Raw genomic sequence first — 12,997 nt, 5'->3', positions numbered from 1 at the left:
AGCTTTATGGATCCTGTCTGGGGAAGGGGCAGGTCTGTTTTTCTCTGTTCAAGCCCCAGCTTTGGTTCAGTGCTAGCCCCAGCCATCCTCCTCCTTTTCACCTATGTTGTTTTGGGACTGGAGCCCATCAGCAACACTGCAGGCCCTTGTCCCAGGGGTTTCACCTGAGAATCAACTCCACCTGGGGAGTAAATCAGCTCCCTGTGAAGCAGGTGGGGTTGGCAGCTGGCTGGTCCCTGGGCCAGGCAGCAGGGAGAGGCTGATGGAACCACCTGAGGGATGCTATAAAAGGGAAGGGAGGAGCCCCTACCCTCCTTCAGCTCCAGCAACAGTAGGAGCTAGGGGAGGGTGGAGTGAGGAGGGTTGCAGCCAGCATCACCAGGGAGGGCAGTACAGGGCCCGTTTCCAGTGTCATTTTGTGGGCTTTGCCTCTCTGGAAGGGGATCCCTTATTTAGGCATGGTTTTGTTTGTAAGCTCCCTCCACCAGCCTGGAGAATGCAGAAGGGGCACCCCAGGGCAGGGGGTGCCCAGTGAAGCCTTGAGGATGCAGGTATGAGAAGTGGGGGTGCCCCAAAGGGGCCAACTGGCTGTGTTGGAGGCAGAAAGTGTGTGAGGTGATGTACCTGGACCCCATTACTGTTTGGTGATTGCTCCTGGTGCCAGCAGTGGTGGCACAACCTGGTCACCAGATGATGCCTCAGAGCCCCCTGGGGTGAGCCTGAGGCTGGCAGCCAGGCTGGATGCTTCAGGGAGCATGGTGCCTAAATCCCTTTGCTTTGGTGCCTTGGCAGGATCCCCAAACCACTTGAAAGGAGCCAGGGCTGGTGCTCATGGCTGCCTGAGTCAGAGCAGGAGGCAAGTGGGAGCCTGAGGTTGGGGCAGAGCTGTGAGTCACGGCTGCCGGAGCCACTGAGGCAGCATCTGGGGGCCAAGATGATTTTGGACAGAAAAGAGGAAAAAAAAAAAAATCATTTTTCACTGAGAATAAACCTGAGCAGGGTCAGACCAAGAGGCTGCTTCGGATGGTTGGGTTTCGCCCTGAGGGCTGGTGGCCAAGGGAGGTCTGGACAGCCCTGAGCTGACTTGGTGTTGGTGTGGCAAAGGGTGTCCTTGGGCAGTGGGATCCATGGGGCTGGCCCTTAGCCAGGCAGAGCAAGCCAGTGTCCTGCAGAGAAATGGGATGTAGGGACAGATTTTCTAGCAGTAGTGGTTATTTACTGCCCTTTGCATGAGACTCATGGCTGTGCCATGAAAAGCCCAAGACGTGGGATGCACTGAACAACCCAGCACAGAGCAAAGGTGCCTGAACACAGGGCCTGGCCTTGCTGGTGCTGTGGAGGGGTGTGGAGGTGGCCCAGGGCCAAGCAGTGAGCAAAGGTGTTCTGTGGGTTGGGAAGGGGGTGGAGGCAGAAGCCAGGTCCTGGAAGCGGTGTTTGCTCTGGCAGAGCTGGTGGCCACCAACACTGGGGCTGTAGGATGGCTTCAGGGATGTGTTGGAAAGGCAGCGGTGGAGAGTTGGTCTCAAAACATCCCTGATTGTATCAAGAGGGTTTATGGAGAATTCCTAGGCTAGGCTGGAGAGGAGCACCTCAGCCTTGTCCCCTGTGTGGCACCCACTGCTGGGTGTGTTGGGGAGCTTGGGTCCGTGGCCCAGTCCTCCTCATCACCCACCCTGCAGCCCCCCAGCCGAGAGAGGTGCTGTGCTGCTGGCAGAGCACGGGATGGATCTGCTCATGCCTTGGCCTTCAGCATCTGAGATTTGTGCTCTGGGCAGGGGGGTCTGTCACTGGGAGCACAGCTTGGCCACAGTCCCTCGATGGGAGCACACCTCTCAGCCATGCTGGTGTGACCTTGAGCTGGTAGGGGCCTGCTCCAGCACCGTGTTTGAGACTTCAGTGCTGTGTTCCCCTAAATCCTCCCAAGAGTGGGGAGGGGGGATGTGGGATGTGCTGGGGCAACTGCTGTCAATTAGTCCCCTCTGCTAAATTGCTCCGGAGCTCACCCCCTCCCCCTCCCCAAAAGGCAAGCTGCAAACCTCTCTGAGTTTATGATCTGCGAGTTCATGCAGCCTCCATTAATTTTATGAGTAGATTTTCCTATATTTACTCTCATATATCAGCCCCAAAAGCAGGAGGGGGTGGTGGCAGGGGAGTGTGACGTAACCTGCTCTGACACACATGCTGCTGAGAGGGAGGGAGGGTGAGCACCCAGCCTCTGCCACTCTTCCCACCTTTTCCCACAGCTTCGGGGAAGCTTCAGTCCTCTCCATGCAGACAAGAACATTTCTGGAGTGTTCCCTGAGGAGGCAGAGCAGCTTTTCCCTGAGGAGCACTGAGAAGGGGCACTTGATGCTCTTGTGTGAGGGAATATAGAAAACTCCAGCCCTGATCCAGTCAGGATGAGGAATGGGAAAAGATATAAATCACTCAGGAAAGCAATACAGTTGGGATCCCAAAAGGCTCCAAGTCCTAGAGCATGGATTGCTGACCTAAGCCCCCTTTTGCTCAGCTGGAGGGCTGTGACTTGTGCGTGCTGTGTCTGTGTGTCTTTAGAAAGACCGAGGTATGGTGGGAAGCTGGGATGATGTGCTGAGTCTGGAGTGTCTGCAGGAGGTGTTGACCTGGGGACTTGCCATGGAAGCCAAATGGGTGGTACAGACTGGTTTACTTTCCTTAGAAAACCTTGAGAGCCTACCCCAGTGAGCAACAAGAAGGGGCTGGGAAAATGCCCCTTTTCTGCTGGAATTTGCCCAGTGCAGGCAGTGTAGGTGCCTCTGGCATGCAGGGGGTGTTAACTATCCCACAGCTCCTGGGGGCAAAGGGCTGCCTGGGCAAAATGAAAAAGGGATGTAAACCATCAGGGCTCTCTATAAATTTGTGGGGTAATTGGCAGCATTGCATTTGTGATGAAACCCAAGAAGGAGCTAAGCCCTCAAACAGGGGAGAGCTTTGGGAGGAGGGTGCAAGGGAGCCTGATGGGAACTCTAGTTGTATTTCAGGCTTGGATTCTCTTTTGCTTTCCCCTGGGGACCAGCTGCTTGGATGGGTCCAACCCAGGTGGGACTGGTTCCCCATCCTAGGGATGCAGGTGTGGGGACCCCTGATCTGGGTCCTATGCCCTGAGAATTACCAAAAAAGTCCTTGTCTAAAGTTTTGCTTTCTCAAATCACTCCCTGTCTGAGCAGGTTAATCCTTCACTAAGCGCTGCTTAAAGTTTTTGGGCAGTAATTTGTGCTGAGCTGTTCCAAGAGGAGCCCGTGGGCCTGCCAGGAGCCCAGGGTGGGCTGGGGCAGGTTATGGGGTTGCAGCCCCACAGCTGGGAGAAGGTGCTTGGCTTTGCTCCATGGTCTTTGCCCAGGCCAGCTCTTAAGGTGGTGCAGAGCCCTCCCCATGCTGCTGGAGTCATTCTTTTTGAACAAATCTGACCATTTTTGTTCATCTTGCCTGTGCTTTGTGTCTGCTTCCCAGTTGGCAACACTTGGGAATTTTTTTTTTTTTTTTGCGACTTTCTGTTGAAAGACTTTGGGATTTTTTTTTTCCCCAGGATAAATTTTGCAGTGGAAAAATCCCATTTTTCAGCTACCTCTCTGCATGGCCTCTGACAGAGCACCCTCTCCCAAACCAACAGTAACCAGACCACAAAAGTTGTTCTCAAAGAAGCAATTAAAAGGAAAGAAAAGGGCACCGACCAAGATCTCTTTTTCTTTCTATATTCTGAGAAAGCATGTGAATTACCCTGCTCCCAATTCTTCCCAGAACATCGTAGTAATGTTACAAATTTAGTCATAAATCTGCGGTTGAATTACAGTTATCATTGTAAAACAATAATAACTATGCAGATCCTTATTATGGTGCATTAAGTTACAATGATAGTAAATCTGTCACAATAACCATGGCAACTCTCTCAGGCACGCAGCAGGGCTCCGTGATGTTATTGATAAAATCTGCTGAACTCTGCTGTCTTACCCTCCGCAGAGCCGCGGGGCCGGTTTATTGGGGATGGTGATTAAGTGATGCAAACCATCTCCCTCTCCCCTGGCACTCATTTGTTCTCCTCGTTTGCCTGGAGGGGTATTAAATGCTCTGGCACGGAGCACGGGGGACTCACGTTTGTAGGGTGGGTCCAGGCTGAAAGGAACGGGACGGGGGAAGGATGGGTCTGTCTTGCCGAGTGATTTTTTTTTTTTTTGGGGTGCCTGGCTGGTCTGTATGGGATTTTGGTGGCTTTGGGTGGGCACTGGGCCAGCTGCTCAGCCAGAGGTGGCTCTGTTGGGTGGCTGGTGGCTGTACCTGAAAGCAGAAAGTGGCAAGCAGGGGGTGGTCCCAGAGGAGATGCTGAGCCTTCCCTGGGGCTGGTTAAAGGCGCTGGAGTGTGCTGGAGGCAGGTCAGTGGACGGCTGACTCAGGCTGTGGTCGGGCTCGAGCGCCCAGCACAGAGACTCTCATCGTGTGGCTGCTGCTCTGACATGTTTTATGGCCTTGTGTCATCTTACTCCTGGTCCTGTCCAGCCCCACTGCTGCCAGAATAACCCACAAGAAAGGCTGTTCTCATGAATTTCCTGACTTGTTTTGGGGCAAGGGAAGATCACACTTCTCTGGCTGCATCTGGGAGCCAAACCACAGCAGCTCCTTCCTAGTTTCCACTGACCTCATGCATGTGCAATCTTACACAAACACTTGGGGCCGTGCCAGGCAGGGGCACCAGTGTGCCCAGACAAGGGTGTGTGATGCCTTAAGGCACCCTAAGGTGATGCCTTAAGGAGTGGAACAGAGGCTAGATGGAGTTAAGAGGAATAAAGTGGGTATTTATTCAAGAGCCTTCACAGGCCACCCCCTGGCAGTCAGTGCCACATTCATGGCTCTCCCCACATGGCTCCAAGATAGAAGCAAAAGAGGGCTTGGTCACAAGAACTCACATTTTTATAAATTTTAGTCCATTTGCATCCAGGAGTTAACTGGCCAGTTAATACCTTCAAATTATGAAGTTTCATCCTCCTTGCTTGCTTGCCCACCCTCCTCTTCTCACGTTGTTTATGCTTTGGGCCTGAAGTTTGAAGAGATTGTCCTTGAGTCTCCAGCTGGAATAGGATTGTTTTGTCTTCACCTCCCTGTGAAAAGATCCCAGTAACATTTAATATAAAGCTAAAAGCTGCACACCAAAGCAGAACAGAAAAAATTTAGAACTAAGGTATCCAAGGCATCAGCGGCTCCTGGGCTCATCTCTCCAGGCTGTGACGGCTTGGAGGACCCACCTGGAGCATCTCCCTCTCTGTTCCATGACAAAGTGAGGCCATTCCATCCTAGAACAGACTTTGGGTTTGTTAACCCGGTTCCCTCTGTGGGCTGCTGCTCCCTGGGGCTTATTTCAGATGAGCACAGCCCAGGCTGCAGCTGGCAGAGATGGGGGAGCCAGCAAGGGTCTGGGGTGGTGGGAGACTGCCTTGGTGGAGGGCAGGGGGCTCCTGAGCCCAGCTCAGCTGTATCAGCCACATGGCTGTGCTGGGCCCTGCTGGAGCTGGTGACAGGCTCAGGGACACACTGGCTTGTGCTGGCTGCTGTGCCCATGGGTGGCATGGGCTGAGAACCCCCGGGTGAGGGCACACTGGAGAAAAGCCACTCTGCTGGCTGGGCTGGTTCTTGCTTCCTCATCCCCTCCTCTTCCCTGCCAGGGCTGCCAAAAATGGGCATGTTTCTCCTTTTGTCATTTTTCCATTGTAAGGTTTCATGCTGGTTTAGGAAAAAAGGCTACTAATTTATCACTCTAATAGGGTTTTTCTGGCTGAAGAAAAGCCCATTAAAGTCTTGCTAAGTATAGGAACCCAAGTTTCATTGTGAGTGTTTATATTTTCTAATTGCTTGCAGATGATGCCAGTGTGTAGCTGGATTTTGGAATGTGAGTGCTGGCTGGTTTCTTGTGCCATTGCTTCACTGGCTGCTTTGTGCAAGTCTGCCATGGCTGGAGGGTCAGAGCTTATTTGGGAAGGAGTGAAGGTGCTGGGAGGTGCCTCACCCCTGCCGTGATCCTGCAGGATGCTTTTGGTGTTTGCTCTTCTCCAAGCACCCTCTCTGCCCCAGGATGGGACAGCCCAGGGTCTGCTGCTCTCTGGGTGCAGCTGGTGTAGGTCAGTGAAGGTGCAGTGAAGTGAGGCAACCCCAGAAAGACAGCTGGCCCTTCTGAGGGATGCTTATTCTACAAAATGCAGCATTTAAAAAACAAAATTCCTTGAAGAAAATATTTGCAAACGGTCCTGCTGAGGGATGCATCCTGGGATGCTAATTCTTCAAAATATAGCATTAAAAAACAAAAAACCTTGAGGAAAATATTTGCTAACAGTCCTGCTGGGGCATTTCCAGTGCTCCAGTGATTTTATTTAAATACTAAGTTGGGTAAAATGTGTCTCAGTATAAGATAGCCTTCTCCACCCTTATACTGGGAAACTTCCCAGCCCCATGGGAAATCCACCTGGATCCCTCTGTGTGTCAGCCTTCAGAATGAAGGGAATATCAGGGATGTCCTGATCCCAGCTTCGTGTCTGCCTTTGCTCATGCAGCTGAGAGGATTCGAGAGCCTGGCATAAGGTGAAGCAGAGGAAAGGGCTGGCACAGGATGGTCCAGCAGGATGGAGACAGAGTCCTATTGCTCCTGACCTGCAGCCAGTGCCCATCTTCCCTTCTGAACCTCGCTGTTCAGACCCTCTCACAACCTAAAGCCCCTCTGAAAATCTTCCTGTGGCTGCTGGGATCTTTTTAATTCTCTGTAAGGATCTGTGGACAGATTTTTTTGTTGTTGTTGTTGCTGATTGGAAACTTATCAGTATAATTACACAAGCACATGTTTTATAGGTTGCATCTTAACACTGTTAAACATCAATCTGGTATTTACTATGAGTTATATTAACTGCTAGTGATGAGTATTACACAAATGCTGACAAAATTATTGAACGAGAGCCATCTGAAATTTCAGGCTCCCTACATGTGCCACTGTGCAATGCTTTTCTCTGTTACTGAACTGAGAAAAGGGACTTCAAGTATCCAAACCCCTTGATGTACTTATGTGGCTAAAGGCATGATGGATTTCATATGTTGCAAAACCTGAGCTTTCATTTAAAAACAATAACTGGGCTCTCCAGGTTGCCAGCCCTGCTCAGTGCCTTTGTTCCCCCTTACCTTGACAAACAGGAAACCCCCAAAGGCCAGCACACCTTTCACAGGCTCCAAACTCAACCTTTATTGTGTGGTTTGGGTTTTTTATTTTTTGTTTGCCCAAGTCTGCAGACACCGTCTCAAGAGCTTGCAGTTCTCAAGACAGCTTTGTACTGCAAGGGCACAGAGAGATGTGCCATGGACAGAGGGGACATTGCCACAGAGCGTGGTGGCCTCATTCTGCCATCACCATGGGGCTGTTTTAAGGTTGGGATCATCCTTGATGTGAAATGGGTGGAAAAGGAGTTGATGTGTCACCTTCTCTGTACTGGTACCCTAGGAGCAGCTTCGATGGGATCCTGCTTTCTGCTGGATCTGAGGGGGAGGAAGGGTGGGGAAGCTGGAAAGGTTTGGTGTCAGGAGGAGCTTGTTAAATTGGGGAAGTGGGGGGAATAATATTGGTTTTATTAAAAGGAGCTCTAAATGACTCAGGATGCAATAAAAGCTCCATTTCCAGCCGAGTAGATTGGGTTACACTTTGGAATATGGAGTTTGGGGGAAATAACACTGTGCTTGTCCTTTGGGTGTGTGTGCAGAGATGGGGCACGACCTTCTCCTGGGCCCAGGGGGGAAGATGAGATCTGGGGGCTGGAGCTGGTCTCAGGATCCCTTCTGCTCTGTTTGCATGCAGGATGGCACAGTGCAGTCTCTGGTGGCTGCTTACCCAGGTATGTGCCTCTGATGACACAGGACACCTGGGAGCACTAAATAGTGACTTGTAAAGGGCCAGATAAAAATAAAGGCTCATTTTGTTCTGGCTGTGGCTCACAAGTGGAAGTTCTCGTCTCTCCAGCTCTCTGAAGGGGCTGGGAATCCTTTTCTGTCTTAGCAGTGTGAAACCTTGGGCCACAGAATGGGAAATGAGGAGGGGACTCAGGTCTTTTATGCTGCTGCTCTGAAGCCTCAAATCTCTGTTTTGAAAAATTGTCTCCCTTAGTGACTCTCTGAGGGGGAAAGATGGATCTTGAGGAAGTCCCCTGAGCTGAAGCTGCTCACCAGGGACCTGCTGGGGTGGCAGCTGTGTGGGGCTGCTCTGCTGGGAACTTTGATCTTTGTGCTTGTGGGATAGAGCAGGTGACTGAGACAAGCACCATCCAACAGGACACCTTGCCCACAGGTGATGGGGGTAAGGCTTTGCTGCTCTCATGCACACCTTCCCTGTGGGTCTGGCTTCTTCAGGTGGCCAGAACAACTGGCTTTGAGTGTCCTTGGTCACCCAGAGTGGGAAGGGCTGCATGGAGAGGCAGAAGAGGGCAGGGAGGCGGTAAGGGAGCAGCCCTCGCTGCTTCACATGGTTGGGAAACCCTCTCAGACCAAACAAACCACAAAGTGGGGGAAGGTCCAGCACAGCAGTGTCCTTAAAATGTCCTTATTGCAGCCAGGGAAGGAGCATCCAGCTCCTGCTCCCCCTCAGGTGTCCTCAAGACGCACTGAACCCACTGGTTGTTTTGTGCCTGCTGGTGCAAGAGTCGGAGCTCGCTGAGCCTGTTGTGCTGCTGCTCTGCCTTCCCAGCAAAGGGAGTTCTGCAGACAGCTCTCTGCCTGCTTTTCCCTTTTCCACCCAGTAATTTGCTTCCAGACTGGACTCACCCAGCAGCGAGGCAGAGGTTGTTGAGGTTTGGGAGGAACAGGAGGTGAGCAGAGGGATGCTGGGGATGCCCCCAGTGAGGACAGCCAGCAGCCTGTGCCTTCCTCTGGTTGTGGTTTCAACCCCTGGGTGCTGCTGGGGCTGGGAAGGGATCCTGGGCTGCTCTGCAAGTCTGGGGCATCCCCATGAGCACAAGCAGGTGCTGTTTGTTCTCGAGGCAGAATTAAAGCTGGTGGATCAAGGGGATTTTACTGCCTTTAAGGAAAAGCTGCTTCCCTGCCTGCACCTTCCTCCCTGGAGAAGCATTGAGGTGCTGAACTGCAGGGGAGCAGCACCTGTTGGCATTGCCTGCCAGCCCCCAGGGCTTGCTGGTTTAATATTTTTTACATCTAATAGGAGCAAAGAAAGGCAAATAGTCCATGAGGAGAGTCCCACAGCATAAGCTATTGGAATAACAGATGGAAATATTATATTTTTTGAAACATTCTTGCTGCAGAGCTGCCTCTTTGAAGTGTGTTTGAGGAGAACACACCGTGCCAAGAACAGGGGGAGAAGTTATTTGTGTTAGCAGAGCTGGGAGCTCGGGTGTCTCAGATGCTGCAGAGCCCCAGCTCAATGGGCCACTCAGCCTTGCCAGGCAGGGATGAGGGTCTGGTAGGACGTGTCCACTGCAGACAAATCCAGCAGCTGTGCTCAGCTGACATGGTGAATATAGGCTTTTCCAGAGCTGGTGCTGCCCAAGAGTGGTGCTAATGTCCTGTGCTTGCTCACAGCACTGCCTGACTACATTTGCACTCAGACTTTTTTCTCCCAGATGATGAATGATTCTGGGGAAGGGAGGAGGATTAAAGGTTTATGGGCGTTTTCTCAAAAAAAAGTGGAAGACTACAGTTTTTCCTTCCACCTGATTCTCTTGTTCTCAGAATGAAAAATTCCACATTCAGTCAATTTAGGGGAAGTTCAAGAGGGAGTGTGGCACGCCCAGGGCTCTGCCTGGGGATGTGGCATTAAGCAGCAGGCTGTGAGGAAGAGGTGAAGGAAATGTTGATGGAGGCAGGTTGCACGGTTAGCAGGGAGAGGTTTACCTTGGAAGAAGGTCCTTTCAAAGCATGCAGGAAGGAATAAAACCAGGTCAGGCAGAGTGACAAAGCTTTCAGCTCTGTTTAAGAGGCCCCTTTGGGTGAATAAACACTGCTGTGATCTGCAGAAGCTTTTCTTGAGCCCAGACTGTGGAGAAAGGTGGCTCTTGGTGCTGGGCTGAAGGGTTTGCTCCTGAGATGCTGGTGGAGAGCTGCAGCACATCTGGGTGGTCCTGACCTCAAAGCAGGTGTCTGGGGAAGGCTGTCCTGTGAAGGCAGCATCCTCCTGCTTGCAGGTGAGTGCTTGGTGTCTGCTGTCCTGGGCGTGGACAGAAGAGTGGCTGTGTCCCCCTGCAGCAAGTCAGGAGGGAAATGTGTGGGAGAGGGGCAGGGCAGGGCCTTTTCTGGGTCATGCTGAGTGGGGAGGATGTTTGTGCTGGGTGCAGAGAGGCCACATTGCTCTGGCTTGTCCCCAGCTCATCCTGGCCAAGCTGGGACTCCCCAGAAGTGGTTTTGTGCCGCTGGGCAAGCAGATGTGACTGTCCTTGGAGCTGCCACGTGCTATGGAGAACTGGAAATGTGTGGACGCCTAAGGATGCTGTGCCTCCATGGGATTAGCAGGAGAGGCTGCCTTTGTGCTGGTGAGTTTCCTGAGCTGGACTGGCTGAATAACATCAGGGTGAGCATATGTGGGTCTTCTCCACCATGCAGCCTCAACATGTTTTGTCTTCACAGCAGGGAGCAGCCCAAGCTGCTGGGGGCCGTGCTGTGACAGCAGGCTGTGCTGCCATCCCATACCTGTTTGATCTCGTGGTGCAAAGACGTGTGTGTTATGAGCTTGTGATAAAGTTCCTGCGATAAAGCAGCGAAGATGTGACAGCTCCAGCCAGGCCCCAGCCCGTGCTCTGGGATACAGATGTTGGCATTGCTGGAGGATGGTCCCAGCAAAACTTCACCAGGGACTTGCAGAGGTATTTGGAAATCTGTTTCCTTTCTGATGGGAAGTGAAGTTCGTGGTGCTGTAAGGTGCTGTATGGCTCTCCCTGAGGGGAAAGGGGGTAGGAGAGCTGCCTGTGAGTTGTGCCAGCCCCACATCCTGGGTCCCCCTTGCCCTTCCCGAGGGCGGACAGAGGAGCACGAGTGTGGATCTTGACAGCCTGGTCAGAGAGAGAAAGCCAGATAAACTTTCCCAGGAATTGTTCTGGGGAGTTTGGAGATGGCTGAGAGAAAGAATTAAAACAACCTTGCAGCTGGTGTTTTGAACAGTTGTTTTTTCATAAGATGTTTACCAAAGGGGTGTCTTCTTAATTAGCCAGTGGTGGCAGGGTGTTGATTAAATGACCAATCAGGTCCACCTGTATCAGAACTGTGTATAAAAAGGAATGGGTTCTCAATAAACTCGGTATTAGCCTCCTGAAGAGAGTTAGAGTTATGTGTCACTTCACTTGTGTTCCGGACTCAAGGGTGACGCGTGAGGAGGTTTCCATTCCTGGCCTGGGCTTGTTAGCAAAGGCTCTGCTACTTCAGCAAAAAGATTTGATTTGAATGAGGCTGCAGGGTGTGTGTTTGCTCTGGGCCTTCCCTTCCAGCTCTGACCAACATTCTCCCTAAGGAATGGGGAAACTGAGGCACAGGGACACCAACATCCCTGCAGTGCCAGTGGGTGTGGAGCAAGGTCACCTGTGTCCTGCTCTTGGTCCAGTGCAGGGAGTGGCTGCACACAGCTCTGCTCCAAAGGAGCCTTCGAGTTCCCCTGTGCTCCAAGGAGCTCTGGAGCAGCCGGAGCTGGCCTTGCTTCCACCGGCCTGATGGCAGTTCCGCTCCTAATAAGTTAATCTGATGGGTTTTGTCATGAGCAAAACAAGAAATCACGTTTTTAATAATAAAAAAAGGGTCCTGCATCTTGTTAACATCTGGAGTTCAATCATTTCTGTGCTCAAAACTGTGGAATGCTTCAGCACAATATAAATCTTGCCACTTGCAGTACATGGGCTCCAGATGGAGAGGGAGAGTTCATGTTCACTTGTAACCCAGATGGGTGCTGGAGGCTCTGCCTGGAGCCTCCAGGGCGTGTGGATCCCCTGCTCCCATGCTGGGTGAGAGGCCTGAACCCCCCACAAATGGGCTTGGCGTGGCAGGGTTGTATCTGGAGAAGGAGGATGTCTCCTCACTGCCGAAAAGCTTGTGCCAAAGGCTTCTCAGCACCACGGAGTGATGGAGCCACAGCCAAACACCCCCACGGGGCCAAAGCAAGAGCCAGGCTGGGCATCTCCACTGGGTGATGCACAAACCACTCCTGGAAGCCAGTGGCAAGGCTGGAGCTGTGTCCCCTGACTGCACCCAGTGCCATCAGGCACGACCACGTTGGGGTGACGGGATCCTGAGCCCCCATGGGCTTGTGTCCTCTGTGTCCACCTTGTTTTGCACCCAGATGACTGATAAATACACAAAATCCTGGAGCAGACCCGTGGGAAGCCTGGCTGTGAACATAGCATCAGGCTGGAAACAAAGCATTTATCCTTGCTCTGCTCCTTTGCCAGGCTCTAACCAGTTCCTTCCCTTTTACACAACAGCTAATTTCCTTAATAATCCCTAGAGGCAGGGTTTTCTGAAAATCTGAGTGTACCCATCACACCAGGAACAATTTAATGAAAGCAAGAGAATTCATTCTCTCTGGAAGTTTAATTTTCACTAAAAAGACACGTAAATTGTGCTTTTTTTTTTGTTTAAAACCAAGATTTTTGCAGCTTGAGACCAAAACTCTATCTTATTTTTCTAAGTTTTTTGACACTTCAGACAAGTCAGGCAAATTTCCACAAAAATATTTTCTGTGCTTTAAAAAAAAAAAAAAAAAACAAAAAAATTGCTTTTGTCTGAAGAATGACCTGCTATGAACTGTTTGGATGGAAATTTTTCAAGCAGCTGTAGTCCGGGTATTGATGTGAGAAAGGCAGTAGTCAAGCTGTAGGCAAGAGTAGGAAATATGTGCACAGAGAACTGGGGAAGGTCTGTGCTGCTTGTGGGTCTGTTGGTGGTGTAGGTGAGGCACAGCAGTTTGGCTTTTCCACGTTTTTAGAAGTTTTGGGGATGTCTAGGGTGGAGCCACCACAACCAGGCTGGAGCTTGG

The sequence above is a fragment of the Anomalospiza imberbis genome, chromosome 9 (genome assembly GCF_031753505.1).
Source record: "Anomalospiza imberbis isolate Cuckoo-Finch-1a 21T00152 chromosome 9, ASM3175350v1, whole genome shotgun sequence".
NCBI classification, from domain to species: domain Eukaryota; kingdom Metazoa; phylum Chordata; class Aves; order Passeriformes; family Viduidae; genus Anomalospiza; species Anomalospiza imberbis.
The sequence above is the reverse complement of the archived record's forward strand: the minus strand, read 5'-3'. Positions refer to the sequence as shown.